Source organism: Gavialis gangeticus, unplaced genomic scaffold (assembly GCF_001723915.1).
Source record: "Gavialis gangeticus isolate Ggan-Ray unplaced genomic scaffold, GavGan_comp1, whole genome shotgun sequence".
NCBI lineage: Eukaryota > Metazoa > Chordata > Crocodylia > Gavialidae > Gavialis > Gavialis gangeticus.
In genome coordinates, this window is record NW_017729022.1 from 109,640,392 (window position 1) to 109,649,763 (window position 9,372).

At 38.3% G+C, this 9,372-nt stretch overlaps 1 protein-coding gene across 1 annotated transcript in view; it reads right to left on the reverse strand.

Moving 5' to 3' along the window:
- The window catches only part of DUSP16 (dual specificity phosphatase 16), a 96,909-nt gene that overhangs the window by 86,347 nt on the left and 1,190 nt on the right, over positions 1-9,372 (reverse strand). The window lies entirely within an intron of this gene.

The window sequence follows — 9,372 nt, forward strand, 5'->3', positions numbered from 1 at the left end:
GGGGAAATATATTTTTGAATAGTTGAGACAGATTATTTTGTAGCTTACATTCTGATGATGACAGCATTTGATGGGGAGGGGGAGCACAGGAAGAATGGAAAGAATCCCACTTTCCACATACAGATATTTTTCAAAGCCAGCCAATTTCTGGCAAAAAAGAGAATTGTAGGTATTCAAGAAGAAAAATCACCCATGTACCTTTTATCACCATGGATGTACATTCATAAGAGACCCCATGGACTCTAGGATAGAGCATAAAAGCAGCAAGTATTCAGATAACATAATGATTGATCCTACTGTGGAACGATATTACCAAGAAGCACAAACATTAAGCACAAGACAAAAACAAACAAACAAACAAACAAAATGAAAGACTTTTTTAAAAACAAGGGAGAGTTCAAAAGCCTTTACCTGATCCCTTAAGTAGAGCTCATTTCCACAGATATATAATAATACATTTTCTCATCTGAGAGGCCTAGACTAAGCATGTGTTCCAAGACCTCTAACTTCAACAGGACTTGTGACAGTCATCTCAATGCTCAAGTTTAACACACAAATCATGACCAGAAACTACACTTGTCTATACTAAGGACTAAAGACTTGCTAAACATTTCTTCAAATCTTATTCCTTAATACTCCACCGCCCTTTTCCCCAAGATTTTTTTTTTAAGACTTCTCCCTTTAACAAATTAAGAACTATTTCCATAACCTATGTCTTTGAAAATTTCACAATGGTTCTGGGAAAGCAGATAGTCCTGCAAAAAAAGCTTGGCACTCTTTAAAATTCCCCAAACAAACATTGTGTCTCTTTAACCAAATGTTTGCTAGTAATGTCACTATTTTCAGCTCTTTTGAAACAGCTGTTACTTAGCAGCACTGAAGAGTATACAGCCTAGAGGTTTACAATCAGAACAAGATTGAAGATCAGGTCTAAAACTAAGACAGAAATGGGTGTGTGTGGGTGTGTGTGTGTGCACGCGTCTCCCCACAGTTCTTTCCTGCTGTTCAACACCTTTATTGCTAACTGTGAACCATGAAATCTAAAAGTGACTGAAGGAATGCTCCGCCTATTTTCATGCAAAGTCTTGAATATTTTTTCAACACCTGGATAAGAAAGATGTTGTTAGTCAATCACTGATCATAAAGCAAGAAAGATGCTGCACTTTTGAAAGATTTAAGTTAAAGGACAGATATAGTTTCACTTAGCTCTGCAGACCTTTCATATTTATAGATATCTGGCTGTTTGAACAAAAATAGCTAACATACCTGCTTAATAAGCCATTAAAAAGCACACAAAGTACTTGTCATTAGCTGTTCTTATCACTTAAAAGTAGTGGTCAGTAATAACTTGTATAGTTCATAACATTGTTTGATAAATAAAACACCTAAGCTTCCCCAGTCTATAGGTTTCATCACACAAAGAGCAGTAGGTAGAATACTACTGTGCATTTCCTCATACCAGAGTAGATCACACCTGCATAGTGTTGTTAAAAAGAAGGCAGGATAGATTCACACCATATAAAACAGTGATTCTCAACCAGGGTACCATGGCACACTGGGGTGCCTTGAGATCCCTTCAAGGATGTCACATAATGTTAGCACTGTTACTTTTACAAACATGATTCACAGGATAAACCTAAAGTTCTGAAATAGAAATCCACAGCTGTGGCCTTTGCATTCTTTTCAACAGAAAAAACTGCTCTTATTTTTCTGTAGACAAAACAGTGAAAACTGAGAGCTGGCACTCTCCAAGGGGTGCTTCAAATCAATCCAGGGCTGCTTCAAGTCTGAAAAGGTTGAGAACTACTGTTAGAGAATAAACAAACAAAATAAAATATAGCATGCATGTTGTTAAGTTACACAACACTGGTTCATGGAAGGGAAGACTTAAAAATCACTTAAATTTAGCTCTCAGAATGGATGCTCAGCTAAATAATCCAATTTAAAATGTGCATATCTTCATGGAATGGGTGTCCTGGCAAAATAAGCCATAATGCATATTAACGTTTTCACTCCTACCAATCTTGTAATGTAAACACCTGCTTTCCTATTTGTGGAGAATGTGGGATATTTGCCTTTTTTTTTTTTTAATAAAATGTGACCAAACTAATCCCTTTAATATGGTGCTACTTGTTACCTGTCCTCAAGGAGTTAATTTCTTTCCAGAGATATTCAATGCAAGTAGGAAACAGGTGATCAGTGGATGCCTTTGCCAGTTTGAAAGAGGCAGAGACTGCCCATCCTACCCAGCCATGGCTGATTATCAAGCATTTGAATGTTTATCTGGAAGAACAGATATACTAACAAAAAGCAGTTAAAGAAAACTGGTTTTGCCAAAAGGGCCAGTAATGAAGCGATGGATCACAGGACAAAGCTGTTTGGGCAGTCATAATCCTTTACTGGTCTACCTCCCTTTTAGATAAAAGGTAAATACAGAGCATAAAAGAGCAAAATCCAACCTGAAGAGGCTGCTGGGCTTACACCACTGTTGGCAATTAGACTGGCTCCTCTACGTACAGTAAGGAGACTTAACCTTGAACTCTTCTAGATCTTGGCACTGGCGTACTATGCACGCTGTAAAACCTAGTAGTCGATAAAAAGAAAACGTTGGGCTATTGATCTTCAGTATTATTTTTATTGGCCACACTCTTCTCCACTACCTTTATATAACTCTGGACAACATCCATTCTCAATTTGCTTGTCTCTTGGCCTCTGTGTTTGTAGTCAAAAACAGAAGTTGTTTTTATCAAAACTGTGATTTAGTGTTTTGGATAGCATTCCAGACAGCATTACAGCAATGAGATGGATTCTGCTATAGTGCATAGTGCTGTTTAGGCAAACATGCTCTTAAATAGATCTCACACTCAGCCTTTGAAATTAGAACTTGTTTCAATAGGGAAACAGCAGGTTGGTTAGAGCACTCAGGTTTATCTTAGTCCATGGGAATGTATTAGGGTGTTGGTCAGCAGCCATAATTACAGCCACCACAACTCACGAAAGGACCCTACCATCTTATTCAAAGACAGCACCTAGAAGGAAACATTTCTTGCATCACTACTCTTCTGGGCAGACTCAACATTTATATCTTCACTGAGGAAAGACCCAGATGCCAGCATGGGATTGGAGTCTTTCAAACCCAGGCTGAATGATACTAACTCCAATCTTGTGGACAGGCGGGTCAATAAATAAAAACTGTCTATTAAATAAATATGTGATGTTCATATTCCCCAAATAATAACTCTTTTGGCCTTTAACAAGTCTTACTATAAAAGCTAATGAAAAAAATAGAAGAAAAAGTTTATTCAGGGCTGAGTTTAGCTAGAGTAAGGAGTGGAGGTGGAGGGAAGCTACTCTCCTACTTTAAAGAGCAACATCTATGCTATACATGCAGAGCCAAAGCTTTCTAATCCAGCATGCTGAATACATACTAGTTATTCAAACTCAAGAATGTGTGTATAAAAGGAATTTCATACAATTAGTCTCTATTGTCCTCATTTTATGCTCTCTGCAAAATTTCTCATTTCACATGTTGCTACTACCAAGTGCGCAAAACAATCTTTTTTTGCCTCCAATTGCCACTGAATAGCATAAAACTAGGAGACAAACAAGCAAGGTTGTTTAAAGGCTTCACATGCAGAAATCCACTAATCTATAATAAACAGCTCCTTTTCACAGATCACTGCAATAGAGCAAAATGAAGTATAATGTAATGAAACTCAAATTTAATTTCAAGGTCAGGAAGAACAAAACAAAAAACTGTGCACTAATATAGAGCCAAAATTTAGCATAAAAGAAAATAGTTCCTATTTTCTAGGGATGTCTTTCATATGCTATTTTGGTAGGTTACCACTCTGGATATCATTTACAGAGATTTTTTTTTGGAGGAGGAGACTGGGGGTGTGCGCGCAAGGGAAAGAACCATACGCATTTCATACTATTATTATTCATCTAAAAAAAACCCACATAACACTTGTTCTAATTCATCTCTTCTCACATAAATCAGTATTTGGCAAATGTAATAACATTAGAGAAAAAGTCTCATCTTAAAAACAGAGAGTGTAACAAGTAAAACTATATTTGAAGCTGTCTGTGTAAGGGATTTAGCCTAGTCACTGAGAAATAGATTGGACAGATCACAAGTCAAAACTAGTTTCAAGTACATGACTGAAAATAGATTTCTTTAAAAATTACTGGCCGAAGGTGCACGGCAAACACTGTGACAAATGAGAGTACAGGCCTTTGAAGATTTCCTCAGGTTCAAGGCCCCTGCTCACAAGTTAAAGTTATAAGCAGTGATTCAGGTGGTTCATTCAGCACAAGACAAGAAAACAAATAATGAAGCAAATAAATCACTGTCTACACTTGGCGGGGGGAGAAAGCCTCTCTCTATCCCTCTCCCTCCCCGCTATTCCCCAGTGCAGCCTCACAGTAAACCTTGAAGCACTAAGGCAAATAACTTATTCTCTCCTCCCTTGGCCTGCCCAATTATTTCATTTACAGTTTCTAAATCTGCAGGAGTATTTCATAGGAACACAAGATGGAAAGAAGCCAGTCTCCTCGGAGCCAATTCTGAGTAGATCAGTCTTGGCTCAGTAGCAGACCACATAGTACAGCAGAAGGAAACAGAAGGCCTTACCCCCTCCTTCCCACCCTAAATGCAGACTTCCTTCTGTCATTGAGGAAAAGTAACCTGCTGGTGGCCAACAAGGTCTCCACAAGAAATTTCAGCAGCTGCCAAGAGGCCATATCCCTAAGCAAAGTCAGAAAGGCTCTCACTACACTACAGAAATTTAGAAAAAAAAAAAAAAAAAACCCAAACTTTTCCTTAAAAATTAATGTTTTTTTCTTCCAGACATTAAATGAAGATCCATCTAATGAAAGGTTCTGGCTTGACAGCACAGAAAGCCAAAACCCTCTATCCAAAGTTCTTGTATAGCAAGGAAAGTGGCAGCAGTCCCTATCCTAACAGCATGCCTTAACTCACAACATCCTTTAGTAGTCAAAGCCAGTTCAGATTCCAGCCTTCTCTCCCCACTCCATGGCACCAGGTTTTTTTGGCACACTTACTGAAGTCAATGGAGCTGCACGAGCATAGTTATATAGGTAAGCCCTTCAAATATCTATGAGAAACCAGACTGAGACTACTCACTCCTTATGAATGCCAGACAGGTAATAATGACTTCTGCTCACTACCATGAAACAGACAGGAGAGGCTTCATATTAACACACTGCCCAATGCACACATCTTTTGTCCCCAACGTATCCATGCAGAAGCTATTAGATGCATACATATTACCTAGCCAACTGACAGTTACAAAAAGTGACTCTCTTTTTCTGATTATTCGGTATTTTTCTTTGTAGAACTTGCAGAACACAACGCATGTTTTGAGCTTTTTCTGATGCTGTATTTACAAGATTCCAGACAAAGGGCCCATTAGACCAGACATGTCAAAAACTCCAGCAGAAGTCTGGGGGAGGTGGGAAAGAGAGAGACTCTCTTACTCCAACACACAGATATCTAGAAAGCCAAGACTGGATTGCAACTGTACACATGGTTTAAATAAATGTACGCATGGTCAAGCAACACTCAACAAAATGACCACAGAAGCTCAAGAGGTTTGAAAAGGATCCATGACTCTCGGGGAACTGAACCCACACTTCTTGTGCAGAGTGCAAGAGTGGAATAGAGGAATTGCATGCAAACCACACCTTCTTTCCCAGTAGGAGAGAAGAAATTCTGATGCTTTCCTATATAGAATTTTCTGACTTCCACAAAGATATGTTATCTAACCCAACAATATTGTCAGATAAGTAGTTAAATAAATACTGAGAGGGGGAGTAGCCGGAAGCATAGCGTTGTGTTCTGTGAAAACAAACTGTTAATCTGACCTGCCCTAGAATGCACAGGCATCCTAACTTTTTCTTAGGACAAATGCGACCACCTCCACACAGCCTACAAAAGGAACTTACCCTGGTTTGCTTTCCATTGTTTCTCTCTGCTCTGGGATTACCTACATCATTTATTATTCATTGTATATTAAAAACCAGCTATGCAAGTTAGTAATGAAGGAAGGCTATGCTGAACTGGTCCCACTAGTGTGATGTCAGATTGGCGTTGCCAATCCTGTAGCTTGTTATGCAATAGATCCCCTAGGGACTGTCAGTACTCAGGGCACGGCTCGTGATTTCCTAACTGTTTGTACAGTATCAGGAAACTCAACTGTACTAATAGAATAAATTTAAAAAGTGGGCTCCCACCTCAGTTTCCTTGTGTCACTATTGGGCCCTGTTCTGCAATTTGGGATAAAGTATTGGTGACACAAACTGCTCCCAAGATGCCACAGGAGGTGAAGAGGACTGACTAGAGATGGAGAAACAATTTAAATACAGCAGCCAAATCAGGTGCTGATCTTGCAATGAACTCTGCCTGAACACAAAGCTCATTTTTAGGATGGATGCTTAGGGAAGCAAACAATCCATTTCTTTTCACCCATGCAGCTTTGAAGTAGTTCTATGGGAACAGGGGAGAAAAAACCTAAAGTTAGAAGTACTGGTTAGTGACTACAGCCACAGTTTAAGTGCAGGTTAGCATCTTGTCTGGATAAGTAATCACATTCCATTGGTCTTTTTCAGGTTTTTGCTTGCTTGACAACAGGATTTTACCCAGTCTCAAAGATCCGAGAGAGAGATGGAATTTATTTATCAACTAGACAGTACAGGAGACACAAATTACCAATAGGTTGTCTATTACAGATTGGAATAAGTCTTACATTAGCCCTCCAAAGCCTCAATGGAATGAACCATTTAGATTGGTCCTAGGTAGAAAGACAGGAGAATATTCTATGCTCAGTTTTACCAGAGAATGTCTAGTAATATCCAAGGCCCCAACCACCTTGCACACTTCTAGCTTCTGCCAAGAGAAATGCATGTCAGACTGGTGTGAGAAAGCCCGTTGGTGCAAGAAATTTGCCACGGCACAAGGCAGCTACAACCTCAATTTTACCCATGCACTTATATGTGGCATAGACCCAAAAGTGCATTATGTCGAGGGCAGGGTTAATAGTCAGGACATCCAGAAGATCTGTATATTGCTTCTAACAGGAAAGCTCCCATGGACAGTTAAAACCAAGGGCAAATGTCTCCATTACAATAATAGATGCCTCCACTAAAACAGCAAAAGCAAATGTTAGTAGTTTTCTTTCACACAGTTGCTCTGGTGTGACAGAGGGCAGATTTTCTCATGCTACTTTCACCTGGGTGACTGTAACGGAATATTTGATAAGCCTAAATTTGGGAGATTTATTTTTAGTAGAAAGTGAGTGATCTGGATAAGGGATAAAGTACGCTGAAGTTTAAAAAACCCTTGTGCTGTCTTTTTGAACATTTACACTTTTCATAAACCCCATACAGTCCTGCTGCTACCACCTAGAACTGACTCGTTTCTTTTCCATCTTTCTTGCTGCATTTCTTCTTCTTTTTTAATCTTATCAGGTATACACGGGCACTAGTGTGTTAGCAATATTTGTATATTGTATACAATACACCTCTTGCAGATTTTTATTTTCTTAGTTTCTCCTACCACCACCAAGGGGCATTTCTGGCTAGCAAAGAATCTCCTTTGGAACAGCATATTTTTAAGTTTTGAATAGCTCCAAGAAATTGGGGAAAAAAAAGCATACCTTTAAAAAAAGAAAGAAAAACATATGCATTTCCATCATACCTAATTTGAAAAACAGACTTGTGAATGCTCCAATTTCAAGTGAACCAGCAAGGTGAACATCATACAAAGAAATTAATTCTTAACATTTCTCCACCCTCCCCCAAAATACACTAGTTTAAATCAACTCCTGCTTGTTCAGTTGTGACTTCATATTTTCAGCGTTTACCAAACCACATACTGCCAGGAATAGAAATATAAATCCCAAAAGCAAGCAATATAAAGATGACCAAAAAAAGAAGTCACAGAAAGAACCTTTAAAGAAAAAAAAAAAAAAAAGAAAAAAAAAACAGTTAAAAAACAACATCAAGTTTAAAGTGCGCTATTTTTTAAATACTGGATATACACAGATTGTTTGAACAGAAATTAGACCCAACTCAACAACACAAGTAAACTTTACTATCTCCTTCATCTAGGAGAAGGAAAGTAGAAGAGGGAGATAAGAATAAAAAAAGACAGCACCCATACTCAATTTAAATTGCAATCATAGTAGAAAAACAAAGATTTCTTAATAGCTTAGTATCCTTCATCGTATGTGGAGCCAAATACTGAAAAGGCTATGGCTGGCCAAATTATGCAACAGATTTATCCCATACACTTTATGCTACACATGCTAGTGAGTGAAGGTGTTTTCTTCATTTTCCTATCGCTTAAGAGTTTCAAAAAAAGATCCATGGAAAAGTCTGAAGTAACCATTCCTTTTAAAACTATTACAATCAGACCTAGATGGTACCATGTTTACCATTCCCAAATTTATCTAGATTCCAGATTAACCCCTCCATTTTAATATATTGCTGAGTTTTAATAGTAAATACAATTTAGTGTAGTACTTTAGCAATTTCAAAAATGTTTGCATCTTAAAGCCTTTGAAAAAATTCTGATTATTTTCAACAAATTGAAAGCATATTCAGATGCATAAATCCAAGTAATTAGTTACCATACTTGGAAGGCTAGAATCATTGCATTCATACATGAAAACTAATACAAAATATACCAACAAACTCCTAAAATATCCTCTGGCGATTGTTGCAGTCATATTAACATATACAAAAGTCCCCCCAGGTTTTTATAAGGAAGCCCTGTTTTTTTCTCTGTCTGTTCTCTTTAATGCATGGGATTTCAAACAAGAGACAGGTGGCCATGTACTTTTCAAAAGGCAAATTAAAATACACATACACACTCCCACTTACAAACCAGCTTGGAGTGTTTAAAGAGAATCAAAGACCTTTAACAGGTTGGAACCTGGCACTTTAAAAGTGTGTCTGAGGCTAATAGCTTTCTCTCCATATCATAAGAAAAGAAGGATTGCAGACGGGCGAGGAAAACAAAATCTTTTCCTTAAGAAAAAGGGAGGGAAGAAGAAGAAAGAGAGATATGTGGAAAGAAGAAATGAATTCAGGGATGTTATAATGCCATCGCTATGAGCAGCTTCTACCCCTGTCTTATTCCAATTCATTTTCCTAGGATCTTCCTTTGCTCCTGGGGCCTACACATTAAAAGCAGCACCCACATAGAGAGAGACAGATCACAAATCCAAAAAACCTACAAGCAGGAGTATGGGGGAAAGGAACAGTCCACTCTGGAGACCTTAGTCCGGGGAGGGGAGAAGAAAAATAAAGAGGGCAATCATGTCTTACTTAGATCCCACCTTGATG